The following is a 20,808-nucleotide window of genomic DNA, read 5'->3' as shown; positions in this document are numbered from 1 at the left end:
AAAGACAGCCATAGTTTTCATGTTGAGAAAACATGAAAAAAGCAATTGAAAACATATTTAGTTAATAACATAATTAATAATCTTAATTAGATTTGCTTTGTGCTCAGTTGTGTCCAACTCTTTTGCGTGGGCCACCCGGGACACAGTCCTCCAGGCTTCTCTGTCCATAGCATTTTCAAGGCAAGAGTACTGGAGTGGGCTTGAATTTGCTACTCCAGGGCATTTTCCCCACTCAGGGATTGAATCTTCTTCTCTTGCATTCTAGTGCATTAGCAGGCAGATTCTTTACCACTACAGCCACCTGGGAAGCCCAAATTCAGTGTATTGATAGAGAAACTAGTTACAGAATTGAAGAGATTAACCACAGTGTATCAATGCCTTATTACTCAGATATTTTTTAGATCACCTATTTATTCAATTTAATGCTGGAAAAAAAAAACAGTAAAATTTACTTCAATCTCCTTATTTTATCGAGACAAGGGATTGTCCAAGGCCCAGCTGTCCAGGGTTTGGATCATCTCCTAATCCTAAGTCATAACAAGTTCAGGAGACTTATAGTTGGATTTTTGTTATCAAGTGTGTTGTATGGCCTGCCCAGGCGTTGGACAACTTGGAAGGCAACCCAACTTAGATCAAAATTGTTTTCTCTATGGTGAGAACTAACCTTGATACTGACATTGGTGGCTATAAAGCAAATACAAGCATGTGCCCTACTTTAATAATATGAACTCAAAACCACAGATAGGAAGAGATTTAATTTTATAATATCAACTGCTTTTGTTTGATTTTGATGAATGCAAGCTGTGACTAAAAACTTGGATTTGGCTATGTCTTCAGGAATGGCTACTAGAACTAAGCAACATCCACCCACTCACCCCCCGCCCCGCCCAAACCCTGAAAAAAAAACCCAGCCTGCTCAAAGCATTTTGCTTCAGCAAGTTATTTATGTATGTTATTAATGGCAGTTAAACTGTTTCTCTAATTGCTATAATTTTTAAAGAAGCTGGTACAATTAGTAATTGCATTAAATCGCCTAACTTAATTTGACAACATTAAGAATTAGTCACTTTACAAGCTTTAAAGTGTTTGTCTTTGTTCTACAAAGAAAGTAATTTGGTAGTATATTAATATTATTGAAGTATATTGGATGATATTTAAAATGGAATAGACTAGAAGCGGTTTTCAAGAGTCTTTGTCAATGTAGTCATTCAAGTTAGATGATATGGTTATTAATTTGACAAGAGATAGTATTCTTTTGAACTAAGAAAGTATAGTATTTGCCACAGTATATTTGAAGTTTGTTTTTTGGTTGCAGTTCACAATCAAATTATTTGGTATAATGGGAAGGAAAAAAGATACTGATTTGATGACCAGAATTTATTTTGCGATGCAGTAATCTAGAAATGTTTAATACTTGGGGAGTTATTTTATTCCACATTATGAACTAACTTTATGAATGATATTAATGCCAAGTTGCTAGAATAATTTAAAAATTGTGCCTGTTTTGTAGTTTCAAGCAAGCTGAAAAAAAATTAATGCTATCTGAGTCATAATCATGTGTTTCATTTTTGATTTGAGAATAGTGAGTCTTTTTTTAGGAAGGTGCAGTATGGGGAAAGTTTTTGAGGACTGTAAGTTTTCTCCAAAAATGTTTTTCTTTTTTTTCTATCTGATCTGTGCAACTCCACAGTGACTGTTTCCTGCCTGTACCTTTAGATAACCAAAATCCATGCATAAACTTGAAATTTCCAAAATGAGTTACTACCTGCAGGTTTTCTAAGGGAAAAAAAAAAAACTTTTCCAGTAGTTGAACATTTCCCTATGTATTACCTATAAATACTTTCCTAGATAAATCAGTTTTAAATAGCAAGCACGAATTTAGAAAAATGAACATATTTGTAAAATGCATCTTTGAAAAGATTAAATGAAGAGAGGTGATATTTAATGCCAGTTTGTTTTTAAATAACATAAATGCTCTTATTTTTTCATAAAAGTTAAATTAGATCTAAGTAGTAAGTTTTTCTATCCTCAATCTAAATAGCCAACTACTGTTGACTTGTGATAACAGGGCTATAGAAACCTGGATAGCCACATACAAAAGAATGAAGATGGATCCTTATTTTATTGTATATAAAAAGTTAACTCAAAATGTACCTAAACATGAAACTATAAGAGAAAACATAGGGGAAAGATTCATGAAATTTGATTTGACAGTGATTTCTTGGATATGACACTGAAATCACAGGCAACAACAAAAACAACAGAATATAAATTTCCTTCTCCAGTGCATGAAAGTGAAAAGTGAAAGTGAAGTCGTTCAGTCCTGTCTGACTTTTAGTGACCCCATGGACTGCAGCCTACCAGGCTCCTGCATCCATGGGATTTTCCAGGCAAGAGTACCGGAGTGGGGTGCCATTGCCTTCTCCGAGAATATAAATTAAGCTACATCAAAAACTTAAAACTTCTGCACATCAAAGGACATGATAAACAGCATTAAAAGGCAGCCTATGGAATGGGATAAAATATTTGGAAACCATATATCTGTGATGTATATATTCGGAATATACAAGGAACTTATACAACAATAACAAAAAACACCCGGTTCAAAATTGGCAAAGATCCAAATAGACGTTTATCTAAAAACGATATGCAAGTGGCCAATAAAGCACATGAAAATCAATATCACTAACCATTAGGGAAATGCAAATCAAAATATCGGTGAACAATCACCTCACATTCGTTAGGATGGCTAGTATCAAAAACATGGAAAATAAAGGTGTTGGTGAGAATGTGGAGAAATTGGAACACTTGTGCACTGTTGGTGGCAATGTAAAATGATGCAGCAACTATGGAAAACAATAGGGCAGTTTCTAAAAAAATTTTTTTAAATAGAATTATCATATGACCCAGCAATTCTACTTCTAGGTATATTTCAAAGAGTTGAAAGCAGGGTCTCAAAAAAATATGTGTATACCCATGCTCTTAGCAGCATTATTTACAATAGTCAAAAGGTGGAAGTATTCTGACACGTGCCACAACCTGAATGAACCTTGGGGATGTTATGCTAAGTGAAATGAGTCAGTCATAAAATTCAACTATTGTATGATTTCACTTATATGTGGAATTGAGAGCAGTCAAAAATCATAGAATTGAAAGGTGGAATGGTGATTTCCAAGGAACATGTAAGGGAGGAAGAAATTGGAAGTTATTTAGTGGATTTAGAGTTTCAGTTTTGTAAAATGAAAAATTTCTGGACATTTGTTGCACAACAATCAATCAAGTATATGTGAATATGCTTAATATTACTGAACTTTACTCTTTAAAATATTTAAGCTGCCAAATTTCATTATGTGATTTTTTTAAAACCACAATTAAAAGAAAAACTTTTTTTTGAAAAGTAAAAGTCTCTCAGTCGTGTCTAGTAGAAAAAGTCTTAATTGGTAGTTCCCATCTATGTATTTTTATTTTTTTTTAAGTCAGATGTCCACAGGTGATACAATCAGCTGTTGTTGTACAGTTGCTAAGTTATGTCTGATTCTTTGTGACCGTGTGGACTGCAGCATGCCAGGATCCTCTGTCCTCCACTATCTCCTGGAGTTTGCTCAGATTCATGTCTATTCATGTGCTATTTCATCATCTCACGCTCTGCCACCCTCTTCTCCTTTTGTCTTCACCCTTTCCCAGCACTGGGGTCTTTCACAGTGAGTCAGCTCTTTGCATCAGATGGCCAAAGTATTGGAGTGTCAACTTCAGCAACATTCCTTCCAATGAATATTCACGGTTGATTTCCTTTAGGATTGATTGGTTTGACACCCTTGAAAACTTATTTAGAAACTGCTTGAAAAACGCTGGTATAGAATAAGAGTGTGTGTGGGGTGTGTGTGTGTGTGTGTGTGTGTGTGTGTGTGTGTTTAGCTGAACTTTTAAAATTTTCATAATGTAATGGCATATATCTCCTGAGAACAAGGATAATCTCCTACATATCATTATATGCAATAATATGACATGTATACTTCATCTCAATATCATCATCACTGTCAAATAATTTAATTACGAGTCAGCTGAGGGTAGGGCAAAGAGGGGGTGGTATAGGGTTATAGAGTGTTAACAGGGCAATAAGAGAGCATACTTTCTAAAGGGATAATATAGAGGGAAGAAATGTTTGTCATTTCTAGTATATTCATTTTAACTCTTGGTTTTTAAAAAGCATTCTTCCCCAGTATTTTTGCTTTCATTGACATGTGAGTGAGTGAATTTGCTCAGTCGTGTCTGACTCTTTGCGAGCCCATGGACTGTAGTAGCCTAGGGCTTCATAAATGGTGTTAGTGGTAAAGAATCCATCTGCCAGTGTAGGAGATGCAGGAGACTACAGTTTGATCCCTAGTTCGGGAAGATCCCCTGGAGTAGGAAATAGCAACCCACTTCAGTGGGCTGAGGAACCTGGCAGGTTACAGTCCATGGAGCTGCAAAGAGTCAGACAAAACTGAGTGACTGAGCACACACACACGTTTGACATGTAACATTCATAAAAGTATCATTTCCCCCATGGTTTCTACCCAGGTCAGATAAAAATAATTTCCTACTTGTGATACCTTCACTTCATCCCCCATTCTGTAGTTAGAGTAATCCTTCTAATATATGAATATGGTCTTGTTCCTCCACTGTTTAATGCCCTTCAGTGATTTCTAGTTGCTGCTAGGACAAAGGCTTGGGTTACAAGGTCCTGCTTGGTGGTTGACTGGATGTAAGAAGTAAGTGAAATGGAGGATTCAAGGATCACATCACAGTTTATTGCTCAGATAACTGGGTGAGTGGTAGGGGTTGTTCAAGTGGAAGAGCATGTTATGAGTTAAATTTGGATGGATTATATTTGGGTTTCCTATGAGACATACAGTTGGAGATATTGAATAGAGAGTTGAATGTGTGATTCTAGACCCCAAGATGGAAATTTGGGTTAGAAACACAGAATTAAGAGTTATGAAAATATAAATGGTGAGTAAAGACTCAGAGATAGTTGAGGAGAAAACCTGGAGAGACTGCAAAAGATAAGAAGTAAAGATTTGAGCAGAAATGACATATAAGAGATGAGTAAAGGATCAAAAGGAAGTAGTCAAAAAAGTAGGAGAAAGACTCCCTGAGTTTGCTGAGGCTCACACCAGTGGTGTAAAACTGTAAACAGGGATAGGCCATCAAATGTCTCTTCTTCTAAGATGTCAAATAAGGTAAGTCTTGCAAAGTAACATGAAGATCAACAGTGACCTCTGCAAGATTTCTTTTGTAGAGCCATTCACCTAGAAGCCACATTCTAGTAGATTAAGAAGTGATTGGTAAGTGAGGAAGGGCTGATAGCAAATGGAGACAACAGTTAAAGAAATTCGATAGTGAAAGGGAATAAAGGAACTACAAGAGCTACAGTGTTAGGCATTTTATAGAGAATTTTTACAATTTGTTCCCATGGGAGATGCATGGATTTTGAAGATAGAGACAAAAGGAAGAATAATCACAGTGAGGTGCCTGAAAAGGAGGAAGTGATGAGACTTAGAGCACAGAGCGAAGGATTATGGCTAGACAGGAGAAGTGTATGATCCATTTTAATGAAAGACAATGTATAATTTATAGATAAGCTAGCACGTGGACTCTTACTACATTTCCTGTGAGATTATTTGAAATTTAATTTGATATTCTTGAATAATATCTTAGTATGTAGATTCTTCTGAAAGCTACAATTATAATATCCTTTTTTTTTCCACAAAAGGAACAAAGGCAAAATAAAATCTTTTGTATTAGAGCCTTAATTTAATGTGGTTTGATTGAGTATTAAAGACTAATTCTCCCATACTGCTAATGGATGTTTTTGTTCAAGTATAATGAATAGAAATGTATATGTGCTGATCTTTAAAGAAATACCCCTCTATCATAGTTTTGTAGAACAATAGAGGAATTTATAATTGGAGGTAAAAATAAAAAGTTTAGTGAAAGAACTTTTAAAGAGTCAAAATCATGCAGTAAATTACCCTAAAAGTTGAACGACAGAGGATAACACTTATTTGCAATCATAAATTCTCCCCAAAACTTACCTTTTATGTACTTTATCAAAACCTTTAACACAATTTAAAAATAGTCTATTTTATTGTTTTATAAAAATAGATTCTTGTATACTTGCTTAAATTTAATTTCTATATTATAATTGATTAACAATTTTGTGTTAGTTTCAGGTATATAGCTAAGTTATTCAGTTGTACATATATGTGTATCCATTCTTCTTCAGATTCTTTTCCCACATAGGCTATTATAGAATACTGATTTGAGTTCCTTGTGCTATTCAGTAGCTCCCTGTTGAGTATCTGTTTTATATGGAAAAGTATGAATATGCTGATCCCAAACTCCTAATTTATCTCTCTCTCCAAGGTTTCCCATACCCGGCAACCACAAATCTTCTTTCAAAGTCTGGGTGTCTGTTTCTGTTTTGCAAATAATTTTATTTGCATAATTTTTTTTTTTAGATTCCACATAAAGAGTGCTGTCATACAATATTTGTCTTGTCTCTGTGTTACTTATTTCATTTAGTATGATAATTGCTAGGTCCATCCATGTTGCTGCAAATGACATGATTTTATTATTTTTATGACTAATATTCCTTTATATATATATATATATATATATATATATATATATATATATATATGTACTATGTCTTCATCCATTCTTCTGGCAATGGATGTTTAGATGTTTCCATGACTTAGCTGTTGTAAATAGTGCTGCAGTGAACACTGGGGCTCATGTATCTTTTTGAATTATGGTTTTCTTTGGATATATGCCCAGGATTGGGATTGTTGGATCAGATGGTAGCTTTATTTTTAGTTTTTTTTAGAAACCTCCACACTGTTTTCTATAGTGGCCGCACCAATTTATATTCCCACCCTTTTCTCCACAACCTATCCAGCACGTATGGTTTGTAGACTTTTTGATGATGGCCATTCTGACCTGTGTGAGGTGATATCTCATTGTAGTTTAAATTTGCATTTCTTTCATAATTAGTGATGTAGAGCAACTTTCCATGTGCTGTCTGCCATCTGTATGTCTTATTTGAATAAATATCTATTTAGATCTTCTGCCAATTTTTGATTTTTTTTATTAACACAGCACTGCTTGAGCTGTTGTATATTTTTGAGGTTAATCCCTTGTCGGTCACTTCATTTGCAAATATTTGCTCTCATTCTGTGCATTGTCTTTTCTTTTTGTTTATGGTTTCCTTTGCTGTGCAGAAGCTTTTAAGTATAATTAGGTCCAGTTTTATTTATTTTCATTTTCTCATTTTCTTTATCCTGGGAGGTGAATCCAAAAAGGTATCAATGAAATTTATGTCAAAGAGTGTTCTTTTTTTTCTTTTGGTACTTGGAGTAACAGGCAAGTTTGGCCTTGTAGTACAAAATGAAGCAAGGCAAAGGATAACAGAATTTTGCCAAGAGAATGCATTGGTCATAGCAAACACCCTCTTCCAACAAAACAAGAGAAGACTCTACACATGGACATCACCAGATGGTCAATACTGAAATCAGATTAATTATATTCTTTTCAGCCAAAGATGGAGAAGCTCTATACAGTTAGCAAAAACAAGACAGGGAGCTGACTGTGGCTCAGATCATAAACTCCTTATTGCAAAATTCAGACTTCAACTGAAGAAAGTAGCGAAAACCACTAGACCATTCAGGTATGACCTAAATCAAATCCCTTATGATTATACAGTAGAAGTGACAAATAGATTCAAGGGGTTAGATCTGATAGATAGAGTGCCTGGAGAACTGTGGACAGATGTTTGTAATATTCTACAGGAGGTGGTGATTAAAACCATCCCCAAGAAGAAGAAATGAGAAAAGGCAAAATGGTTGTCTGAGGGGGCCTTACAAATAGCTGAGAAAAGAAGAAAGCTAAAGGCAAAGGAGAAAAGGAAAGATATACCCATTCAAATGCAGAGTTCCAAAGAATAACAAGGAGAGATAAGAAAGCCTTCCTCAGTGATCAATGCAAAGAAATAGAGGAAAAGAATAGAATGGGAAAGACAGAGATATCTTTAAGAATATTAGAGATACCATGGGAACACTTCATGCAAAGATGGGCACAATAAAAGACAGAGATGGTATGAGCCTAACAGAAGCAGAAGATATTAAGATATTGCCTCTTGGTGGCAAGAATACACAGAAGAACTGTACAAAAAAAGATCTTCATGACCTAGATAACCACGATTGTGTGATCACTCACCTAGAGACAGACATCCTGGAGTCCAAAGTCAAGTGGGCCCTAGGAAGCATCACTATGAACAAAGCTAGTGGAGGTGATGGAATTCCAGTTGAGTGATTTCAGATCCTAAAAGATGATGCTTTGAAAGTGCTGCACTCAATATGTCAGCAAATTTGGAAAACTCAGCAGTGGCCACAGGACTGGAAAAGGTCAGTTTTCATTCCAATCCCAAAGAAAGGCAATGCCAAAGAATATTCAAACTACTGCAAAACTGCACTCATCTCATCTCACATGCTAGCAAAGTAATTAATTGATTCTCCAAGCCAGGCTTCAACAGTATGTGAATCGTGAACTTCTAGATGTTCAAGCTGGATTTAGAGAAGTCAGGTGAACCAGAGATCAAATTGCCAGCATCTGCTGGATCATAGACAAAGCAAGAGAATTCGAGAAGAACATATACTTCTGCTTCATTGACTACACCAAAGCCTTTGACTGTATGAATCACAACAAACTGTGGAAAATTCTTAAAGAGATGGAAATACCACCTTACCTGCTTCTGAGAAATCTTTATGCAGGTCAAGACACAACAGTTAGAACCAGACATGGAACAATGGACTGGTTCCAAACTGAGAAAGGAGTACGTCAAGGCTAGATATTGTTACCCTGCTTGTTTAGCTTATATAGTACATCATGCGAAATACCAGACTGGATGAAGCACAAGCTGAAATGAAGATTGCAGGGAGAAATATTGGTAACCTCAGATACACAGATGACACCACCCTTATGGCAGAAAGTGAAGAAGAACTAAAGAGCCTCTTGATGAAAGTGAAAGAGGAAAGTGAAAAAGCTGGCTTAAAAGTCAACATTCAAAAAGTGAAGATTATGGCATCTGGTGTCATCACTTCATGGCAGATAGATGGAGAAACAGTGAGAGACTTTATTTTGGGGGGGCTCCAAAATCACTGCCAATGGTGACTGAAGCCATGAAATTAAAAGATGCTTGCTCCTTGGAAGAAAAGCTGTGACAAACCTAGACAGCATATTAAAACACAGACATATTACTTTGCCAACAAAGGTCCATCTAGTCAAAGCTATGGTTTTTCTGGTAGTCATGTATGGATGTTAGAGTTGGACTATAAAGAAAGCTGAGCGCCAAGGAATTGATGCTTTTGAACTGTGGTGTTGGAGAAGACTCTTGAGAGTCCTTTGGACAGCAAGGATATCCAACCAGTCAATTGTAAAGGAAATCAGTCCTGAATATTCATTGGAAGGATTGATGCTGAAGATGAAGCTCCAATACTTTGGCCACCTGATGCAAAGAACTGACTCAATGGCAAAGACCCCGATGCTAGGAAAGATTGAAGGTGGGAGGAGAAGGGGACGACAGAGGATGAGATGGTTGGATGGCATCACTGACTCGATGGACATGAGTTTGAACAAGCTCCAGAAGTGATGGACAGGGAAGCATGGCCATGCTGCAGTCAATGGGGTCGCAAAGAATCAGACACGACTGAGCGACTGAACTGAACTGAAGTGTTTTATGGTGTCTGGCCTTACTTTTAGGTCTTTAAGCTGTTTTGAGTTTATTTTTGCGTATGGTGTTCGGGAGTGCTCTAAGTTTATTCTTTTGCATGTAGTTGCCCAGTTTTCCCAGAGGTTGTCTTTTCTCCATTGTATATTCTTTGTCACAGATTAATTGTCATAGATTAACTGACCATAGGTGCATGGGTTTATTATTGGGGTTTATATCCTATTCCATTGATCTATATTTCTGTGTTTGTGCCAGTATCATACTGTTTTGATCACTGTAGCTTTGTATTAGTCTGCAGGCAGGGCCTCTGATTCCTCCAGCTTGTATTCTTTCTCGGAATCGCTTTATATATTTGGGGTCTTTTGTGTTTCCATGCAAATTAAAAAAAAATTTGTTCTATACTGTGAAAAATGTCTTTGGTAATTTGATAGGAATTACATTGAATCTACAGATTGCCTTGGGTAGTACAGTGATTTTGACAATATTGATCTTTCCAATCTAAGGAAAGATCTTTCCATCTATTTGTGTCACCTTTACTTTCTTTCATGAACATCTTATGGTTTTCAGAGTACAAGTCTTTTGCCTCCTTCAATAGGTTTATACTTAGGTTTTTTTTTTTATAATATATATACACAATGGTAAATGGGATTGCTTCCTTAATTTTTCTTTGTATTTCTCTTATCCATATAAGACAACAGTATAATAGCAAACTAATAACATGGTCACCAAAGCAGTTCAAGCACCCTCGAGGTCCAATACTCTGTTTGCTATGATGTGTTTTGTTTTATTTTTTAACATTATGATCTAGTTCATAAATAATACTATCTTCATAAAAGAGTACAGATAAAATTTCAATTTCTTCTCCAATGCTAATGGTAACTGAATGACTTTAAAAAGTACAAAATAGGATGGGGAACACATGTACACTCATGGCAGAGTCAAGTCAATGTATGGCAAAACCAATACAATATTGTAAAGTAAAATAAATAAATAAATTAATTTTTTTAAAAGTACAAAATAACTTAAATTTTAAAAAGCAAGCAAAAAAAAAAAACTATCACTGTTTGCAGATGACATATGATATATAGAAAATCCTCAAGATGCTGCCAGAAAACTGCTAGAGTTCATCAATGAATTCGATGAAGTTACAGTATACAAAAGTAATACACAAAAGTCTCTTGTATTCCTATACACTAAAAAAAGTGAAGGTGGCTCAATTATAAATGGTTGATTATTTATTGATTCACATCAATAAATAATCTACAACTCAGAGCAGATCCGGAGCTCAAAGAGCATTACCAAATTCCTTTCTCTACACTCCTTCTCTAGGTTGTCTCAAGCCCTATGCTAGTTCTCTTGGGTTTACAAAATGGCTATAGCATTTTAAATCTCATATTCTTAAAGTAGAGCATTTTGAACAAAAGTCCTGGAGTTCATCTTCATTTGCATCATCTGAGACCATATGCTTACCTCTGAACTAATCACTGTGGTCAGATAAATGTGCATCTTAAAAGGCTGGATTGTGTCTGTTTTTAAGTCAGTCACTGCGACAAAGGAAATGAGATATGTTGACTGACTGGGAATGAAGTCCCACCCAAATTCTGCCTGGGAATGGGGAGAAAACTCTGGGTCCTCTTATAAGGAAGGTAGAGTGTAGATATTAGGAAGCAAAGCAGATGTCCATTTTAATGTCATCATATATATGATAATTTTTTAGACATAACAGATAAATCAATATTTTAAAATTCTAAGTATAATGAAGAATTTAATGTAAAGAAGTTCTGTCATGTTCTTTAGGTGATTCAGTGTACATATGTTTAGTTCAGATATTAGACTTATTGTTACACATTTGGTTGTCCCAGGTTTCACATTAACTCTTAGACTCTTTGTGAGCCCAGCTGCACAGACACAGGAAATCCAGTATTATTGGATGCCCATGTATTTTCCAAGGTCTGTAGGAAAACACTAGGTATCCAGAAATCATTTTTGAAGTGATTACTTGACTGCATTTTTCCTCAGACCCAACATTTTTTTTAAGGATTCTGCATGGTTGCCACCCTTGCTGATGAATATCTGTCATGTTTGAAGATGTTGAAATTAGAAGGTAACTATCATAGATAATGTTGTTACCAGTTAAAAAAAAAAAAAAGACTTCTGGGAGCTGGCCTGCCACTCACAGGTAAGCCTTTGTGGGTTGTTGTTGTGCATGAACCATTTCACAGAATACCAACATCAGAAAAGGCTACTCTGTGACCATGATGGATCAAGACCAAAGCAAGATCACTCCATAATCATGTCTAAATACAAACAAGACCATGAACATTATCTAGCCCACAAAAATGAAGAAACATTTCTCTATCCTGGCTAATGTGAATGACTGCTCTTTGTTTACCAGTTATCAGTTCAGTTCAGTTGCTCAGTCATGTCAAACACTTTGCAATCTCATGGACTGCAGCATGCCAGGCCTCCCTGTCTATCACTAACTCCCGGAGTCCACCCAAACTCATGTTCATTGAGTCAGTGATGCCATCTGACCATCTCATCCTCTGCTGTCCCCTTCTCCTCCTGCCTTCAATCTTTCCCAGCATCAAGGTCTTTTCAAATGAGTCAGTTCTTTGCATCAGGTGGCCAAAATATTGGAGTTTCAGCTTCAACATCAGTCCTTCCAATGAATACTCAGGACTGATCTCCTTTAGGATGGACTGGGACAACTATGCCTTATTTCATTCTTCCTATCATGTAGATAAGATCTATTAATGTTCACAGTACTGAATTTACCCTGCTTCATCAGAGGATTCAATCCAGAGCCTTGCTTCCCTACACTCTCCCCCAAATCAGCTAGCATAAATCCTATAAGAAGCTGTGTGTGTGTGTGTGTGTGTGTGTGTGTGTGTGTGTGTGTGCGCGCGCGCGCACTCAGTTGCTCAGTCATGTCTGACTCTGTGACCCCATGGATTGTAGCCTGCCAGGGTCCTCTGACTATCAGATTTTACCGGCAAGAATACTTGAGTGGGTTGCCATTTCCTCCTGCAAGGGGTCTTCCTGACCCAGGGATCGAACGCATGTCTCTTGTGTCTCCTGCACTGGCAGGTGGATTCTTGACCACTGTGTCCCCTGGGCTCTAACACCCTGTATAGTTGCTTTGCACTACTGTGTCAATTTCTGTCATATAGTGAAGTGAATCAGCCATATGTGTACATACACCCCCTCCTTTTTTGGATGTCCTTCCTATTTAGGTCACCAGAGAGTACTGAGTGGAGTTCCCTGTCTCTACAGTAGTTTTTCATTAGCTGTTTTGTACATGATAGTTTACATATGTCGGTCCTAATCGCCTGATGCATCCCACCCACCCCTTACTTTCCTTCCCCCTTAGTATCCATGTATTTATTCTCTGCATATGTGTCTCTATTTCTGATTTGGAGTAAGATCATCTATACCATTTTCAACTGTAACACCCTCTTACTGAGATGCCCATAGTTCCCCATTGGTGGGTTTTCTTGTTGCAACAAGCAATGAACCTTTTCAATGACTCTGATGAAGAAGGACATGAAGGTATGTTCCTCGTCTTTGGCTGGTGGGCATTAAAACTAGTAAATTCGGAACTCAGTGTTTTCATTTTCAGGAAGCAAATAGAATGCTATTATGAATTCCACTTAGTTGCCAGGGTTGGAGGTAGGGGATTCTTACTTGGGCCCTAGTGTTCAATAGGTTAGCAACAAAGCTTTTTCACTCAAATACTGATGCCAGTCAAGCCCTGAGTTTGAATCTAAGACTCCAAGAGAAGCTATTTTGATAGAGTCACCTACACTAACATGTCCTGAGTACTGCTTACACTGCCTGAGACCATCACTGTTGTCCCGGGGTCCAGCCCCGGTGGATCCAAGGTAATTCAAAGCGGGGACAGAGTCAGCGTCCTAGGAATTAATTGCTTAATTAAAGATACGGTGGGGGAGGTGGGTGGGGGGTTCATGTTTGGGAATGCATGTACACCCATAGTGGATTCATGTCAATGTATGGCAAAACCAACACAGTATTATAAAGTAAAATAAAGTAAAAATAAAAATTAAAAAAAATTAAAAAAAAGAAAAATAAACAATAAAAAAAAATAAAAGAATTGAAAGCCAAAAAAAAAAAAGATACAGGGGGAGATTAGAAAGAAATAGTGTAGTAGGAAAATTAATGGAGAAAAAGAGGCTGAATAACTTGGTTTACATGGGATACCAATAAACTCCAAGACAAGGAATTTGCACCACCTACATTGGGCCACCAGCGCCCGTTTGAATATTGGAGGGTGCCCTGCCTTGGGCTCCTTCTCTCTCGGATTTTAGAAGCCAGGGCAAGTTAGTAGACTTGGTGAGCACCCAATGCTCCAGATGGGAATTCAGCCAGAAGGGGAAAGAAAGAACGACATGGGGGAATCAGTCTTTCCAGAAACTGATCTGATTTCTTTATTTTTTAGGTTTGCTTATATACCTTTTGTTACACATAGAGGCAAATGGAAATTTTAAAGTCACGCGGGGGTCAGCAGTCCTGACCTTTATCAAAATCAGGTGCTTCACATAAACATATAAAAAAAAAGGTCTTAGGAGTTTTACATCATCTTATGGCCATGAGGCCTGCTGACATTTTATGATCCTTTCTTTCTGATAACCAAAGAACATATTTTTTCCAAGGGTGTTTTTTCTTAAACCAGGCACCACCCTCTGAAGGTACTGGATAAAGTTGCATTCCTATAGGGTGAGGGTGTAGTGGGTTACAACTAAGAAAGGAATTTATTTAACCTAAGGTTAACATGATTAATCTTAAAGGTTAATACTTATTTCTCCTATATGCTAGTTATATTCATTATAAGGGCAGGGAATATGGAGATTTAGCAGCAAACATCAGCCCAACAATTGAAAACCCTTCACCAATGTTCCCCTTAAGATCTATTTAGTCTTAAGATAGTGATAAAGTTACATTTTTGCATAACAAGGCCACAGTGATTTATAACAAAGTACAGTGATCTATAACAAAAGAGAAAATTCATTAACTCAAAAAGTCTAGTATTGCTAACATCAAAAAATACTATAGTTCCTTTTCTATATTCCAAATACATTAATATATTCCCAGGTGCCTAAGGATAGAGAGGCCTGGCGGCAATCATTGACTCAACAATGAGAAAAGCCCTATGCTAATTAAGATTTTCAAAATACTCCAAACCCTCTGTGCTGTTTATGGTTGAGAGGTAGTAAACAATGATGTGCGTAGTGGCAGGAGTATGGATAATCCTGTCACACAAACTAGTCTGCCAGCAGAGAGGTTTGACCTGAGACACCCTTGTCACACCCAGGAATTTTTATTGACTGGAGCTGCAAGTTTACTCCTTCTCTGAGAGAACTGGTGGGGAACAGCCCCCCATAAAGTCAGAGGTGTAGGTGAGAGCATGAAACAGTAAAGTAGGTAGACTCTGGTTTTGGGGGTAGATGCTCAGGAACAGGGGGTTTCCTGAGGCTCGATCCTGCCTTTGCGTGTGCCGAAGCCTCCTTCTTCATGTCCTTTGCCATGGACAGAGTTCCTCACGCTGGCTCCTGGCACTGTTGATGCTGATTTTTTTGTATATATCTTCGTTTATACATCCAGGCAAAGATGCCTTTTCAAGGTAGGAAAAGGTATTGGGGATTGGTAAGGTCCCAAAGTACAATTGATTGAGTCCTAAAGTATTGTAATTTTAGAAATTCACACACACACACACAGACACACACACACATTCACACAGACTTATTTCACTAGGGTGCTTAAGTTAGCACAAATTTGGCTATTTCACATACCCATAATCAATGTTCCCTTGTCATATCAGGTGCTGTTACTGGTCTAACTCACTCACAGTGTTGTCTTCCCTTATGGCAAAGTCTCTTCTGGGAAATCTCCTAAAAGTTGACTTTCATTAAGGCCTGCAGTTCTCTGCTGGGTATATGTCAACTTTAACAGTGGGTAGAATTTAAATATTATTCTTCTGGAAGGCTTTTGGCACCAGGAGAAGAATAATTTTCCAAATTACTGGATGCAAATGGATGAAAGTATGAAGGAATTTACTTCACTCCACTACCCCAAAACATCTAATCTTCACACAAACTGACACATAAAGAGGGAAGTTGTCTAATTCCACTGACCAAATCCTCTGGGTTCCCACTTCATACAGATGTTCTTTTACTAACTTTTGTTTTGCTAACAAAAATATATGTAACAGAATGGAATTTCCTTCTCTATTTTATCCTTTCTCATCCAATAGGAGTCAGGTATGTTGTTTAGAATAATCACTGAAATTTATCAACAGGTATAGAGTTGGTAATATGACGAGAAAGGTTTATCTCATAGAAAGCCCAACATGAAGGACTTCTGTCCCCTCTATTGACCCAGGATCAGAATCTGCCATGACAACTAGAATGAGGTACTCATTCTACTTGACCTAGAATGGAGCAGGGGCAATGGAGTGAGTTTAGAGTTGTAGAAAGGGCCACAAAAATGGAAAAAGACAAGCGGGTAAAAGGTAGTAGAAGGCATTCTAGGACACTCATCTTGCATGATCTTCTGACATGTGATATCTTTGTGTGTTTGTGATGTTAAAAAAAAAGGATGTTTCTTCTGTTCATAGACTTCCACGCGTGCACTTATACTGCATGCATAATGCATACATACATACATAATCATAGCCTTTAAATATAACTTAATCAGTTGAAAAGCCCTTGAAAACTGGAGAAAAGGTCAAAGCAAACATACAAGATGAGATTTCTTCATTGGTGACTTGAGCTTTCTTCATTGATGATTTGGTTAAGGCACCTTTCCTGAAAATACTAAAAGCTTCCTAAATGTTTTGTAAAAGCATTTTTAAAATGGCCTTCCGGTATATCTAAAGTGTATATAAGCCGTGTTTATCATACAGCAGTCTGTGGTTGAGTAAATTTCCTAGTCTTCTCTGATATAAACTTTGTATTAATCAACCAAATTTAACCAGAGATTTGGGATCTGTTTATATTTATTACTGTGATCTGTTTTCCTAATAAAATTCCTAATATAATCACCAGGAAAAGCAAGTTACTTAAATGCAATGACCATAGAACCCAGCACCTTTTCCCACCATCCCCACACTGAATGCCCTTCAGTTTTAAAGACTTACTGGTTGCCTCTACCTTGAACTCTTTTCCTGGCTCTTCCTCTTTTTACCCTCTTACTTCTTTAGGAACAGTTCTTTTGTTTATTCAAAAGTAGATTTTTGAGAGACAATAGGTGTCAGGCACTCTGTTAGGTATAGTCAATGATGCAGTTTATCCTCTGCTTTCTGTGTAATTGAAAGAATTAAAGTTAACTCAGAACTTAATGGGTGTCAGGCCCTATTCTAACTGCCTTATGTGTATTCTTTCTTGTAATCCTCACAATCACTCTCTGAGGTAGGTTTTAATTTAATCCTTATTTTATAAATAAAAGAAATAGGGCAGAGAAAGGATATACAACTTGCTAAAGTCATAGAGTGAAAGGTAAACCCATGCTCAACAGCCTATACTGCTTTTCTGAAAAAATGTCATAGGAGAGGTATTAATTAGGTTTTCTTGAGTGGGGGAGGTATCATCTCCTATATAGTGGATGAAATTTGTAAAGGTAGTTACGAGCATGGGGAATGAAAGTCCAGAGTAAAAGATGTACCATTTACATATAATATGTTGAGTATTGAAGTGTATTTACTCCAAATCATCTCTGTTTGGCTACTGCTGTCATCCATTAGCTTTACTTTGTATGTCTAAAGTTACAAAGCAGAATTATTTAAAAAATATTTGATAATTCCGGTTCTGAGAAGCTCAAATGTGTTACGCTGTGCTGTATTTGCTGGTATGCATGGTTGGAAATGCACAAACACTGACTTGTACCGTCCTCCACTGCTATCTTTGGTCTCTTCCCAGTCCCACTCTTTTTCTGTTGGCCTGACATGTTGCTAAAGATAGTCTTTCGAATAGATAATCATGGATAATGCAGTCACCTCAGTTAAAATTAACTATAGCTATATTTGGGCTTCCCTGGTAGCTCAGCTGATAAAGAATCCACCTGCAATGCAGGAGACCCTAGTTCAATTCCTGGGTCAAGAAGTTCTCCTGGAGAAGGGATAAGCTACTCCGCCCAGTATTCTTGGGCTTCTCTGGTGGCTCAGACAGCAAAGAATCTGCCTGCAATGTGGGAGAGCTGGGTTTGATCCCTGGGTTGGGAAAATCCCTTGGAGGAGGGCATGGCAACCCACTCCAGTATTCTTGTCTGGAGAATCCCCATGGACAGAGGAGTCTGGCAGGCTACAGTCCATGGTGTCACCAAGAGCTGGACATGGCTGAGCAACTAGGCACACAACATATAGCTACATTTAGATAATAAAATGTTTCTATTGAAAATAGGGCTCATTCCTATAGCACAAAAATTTAATCCTTATGTCATATTGTTTAGGGGATCTGCTTTGCTTGCTATTCTCCTGATATGGGATTAGAATTAAGTTATTAATGTTTATTAAATTGTTTTAGCTTTTTAGCTTTTTCTCTTCATTTCTTTCCCTCATTTGTTTATCTCTTTGGTTGACTTGCTTAAGCATTTTCCAATCTTTGTATTTTTCACTATAATGTTACTTCTAATTCCTTAGAGCTAAAATGTAAGCACTAAAGAGAAAAATAAAAATCTGCAAAGGGACTATAGGGACTTTGCTTTTATTTATTTACTGGTTTAGAAAGTTGTTCCTTAGTTTGCCAGAAAGCAATCCTGTTTATAAACAGTAGAATCAGTGTCAGAATTATGATGTTCTTTAAAATAATAAAACATAATCCAAAGTAAATTTTCAACCTATAAGCATATCTAGTTATTGTCATAAATAATGTTAATCTAATAAAATATGAAATTTAGACGTTTTAATTTTCATTTCAGTTAGGAATATACCAATAGATATGCTGTCATACTCTCACAAACCACTTTCTTTTGTTGACATGTTCAACAAAATATAGATTATTATATGTAACCCATCTTCTCTTTTTGCTTCAGATAGTTGAACTTACTTGCAACATGCTGAGAATTGGATGGCTTTAATTTAGAAGATTCTTGGTGTATCAAAAATATTCAATGTATGATATTAAAAACCAATTCTATATAAGAAACCCCATGGATGAATTTTGGGTTTTTATCTATAACAGATTATTTTAATTTGGGAACAGTTACACAAATAATAAGTTTAGTATATGGTGCTTGTGTATAATAATATACATTTCATATATTTGAGTGTATTGAAAACTGCAAATTATCTAGTTCAATATTGGGATAATAGCATCATTTATTAAGATGTTAGAACCTTACAGATATTTAAGTAGGAAAGATTTAATTTACATAGATTAAGATTGGCAGATAAGATTTGTGCCAAACCTTGTCTTAAAAGAAATCTTTTTCTGTTTTTTTAGACTTTGGAATTCAATTTAATAAAGGAAACAGTGTTTCTTTTTATATTATGACCTCCTTAGATTTATTTAAAGAATTGAAAGGTCAGAAGTAATTATAAAATAGTCTTCATTTTAGTTAGCTGTGTTTTAGTATTACTGTAACAAAACAGTTCAAAAATCTCAGCAGCTTACAACAAAAGTTTATTTCCTGGCTGCTTTAGCTCAGTTTGATGATGTTTTCCTTCTGGGACTCATGCTGAGGGAGAAGCCCCTACCTTGAACACTGCCAATCCCATGATAAAGGAAAATGAAGAATGTAGTACAAGTAGGCAATATCCCTTAAAGCTTCCCATGTTTTGCTGGCCAAAGGAAATTATATGACAAAACCTGATGTCAGTGGGCAGGCACCAAATATTTTGAACAATGATACAACATAATCTATTATATTCCACCCTCTTGGCCACAAATATTCACTTCCTTCCCTTCTACATGAAAAATATGCCCATTCCATACCTAAGGTAGACAGTTCAGTAGTCCCTCCAATCACAGTATCAGGCACAAAGTTCAAGGTATCTTGATAATTTTTTCTGTGGAGCATGGATGAGGCTCCTCTTACTCCAGAGACTTATGAACTAAAAACACTAAGTTATCTATTCTCCATACTATACATAGATGGAACAGGGATGGGTAACTGTAATAAACTGCAATAAATACTCCCATTCCTGAAAAAGGAATAATGGAAGATATAGAAGTCATTACTTTGTCATTATTATCTGAAATCCTACAAACATCACAAGGGCTTTTTACCCTAGGGTTGAGGAATATCCCTGGATGAGCTGGTGTTTCTGCTTTCTGGGAGTAGCTCTTTACTACATTTTTTCCCCTTGCCATTTTGCTTGCTTCTTTTGCATTAGCCTTCCTGGACACATTGGAACAAGGCTGTGGAGAATATGTCTTCCCTGGGGAGCCATTGGCCTTCCTCAGCCTGTCACTGAATCAATTAATACAGGGACCTGCCCTGTCTCTGCGCGTCTCTTATATAAGATAATGCATTTAAACCAATGTGATTGAGGCTTCTCTTACATTCAGCAAAATACATTTTAATTTATAAAAATCTAATAAAAAGTCTTCTGTAATATGAGTAGAATTGTGACAGAAGTTTGTTCAGGCTGGACTGCAACTGTATCAAACTGATTATTAAGGCAATCTAAAATGGAAACTGCCTTTGAAGTTATTTTCAAGTATTATTCTAAATATGAAAAGATTATGTAAAGATTTTTAATTATTGGAAACAAATGTGGTATAGTATTATCATTATAACATCATGACTTGATGCTTTATTAAGATTCATAATATTATGGTGGTGTGAAGAGATGGGAATACCAGACCACCTGATCTGCCTCTTGAGAAACCTATAAGCAGGTCAGGAAGCAACAGTTAGAACTGGACATGGAACAACAGACTGCTTCCAAATAGGACAAAGAGTACGTCAAGGCTGTATATTGTCCCCCTGCTTATTTAACTTCTGTGCAGAGTACATCATGAGAACCGCTGGGCTGGAAGAAGCACAAGCTGGAATCAAGATTGCCCGGAGAAATATCAATA

The sequence above is a fragment of the Capricornis sumatraensis genome, chromosome 10, assembly GCF_032405125.1.
Source record: "Capricornis sumatraensis isolate serow.1 chromosome 10, serow.2, whole genome shotgun sequence".
NCBI lineage: Eukaryota > Metazoa > Chordata > Mammalia > Artiodactyla > Bovidae > Capricornis > Capricornis sumatraensis.
Note: the sequence above shows the minus strand (reverse complement) of the source record.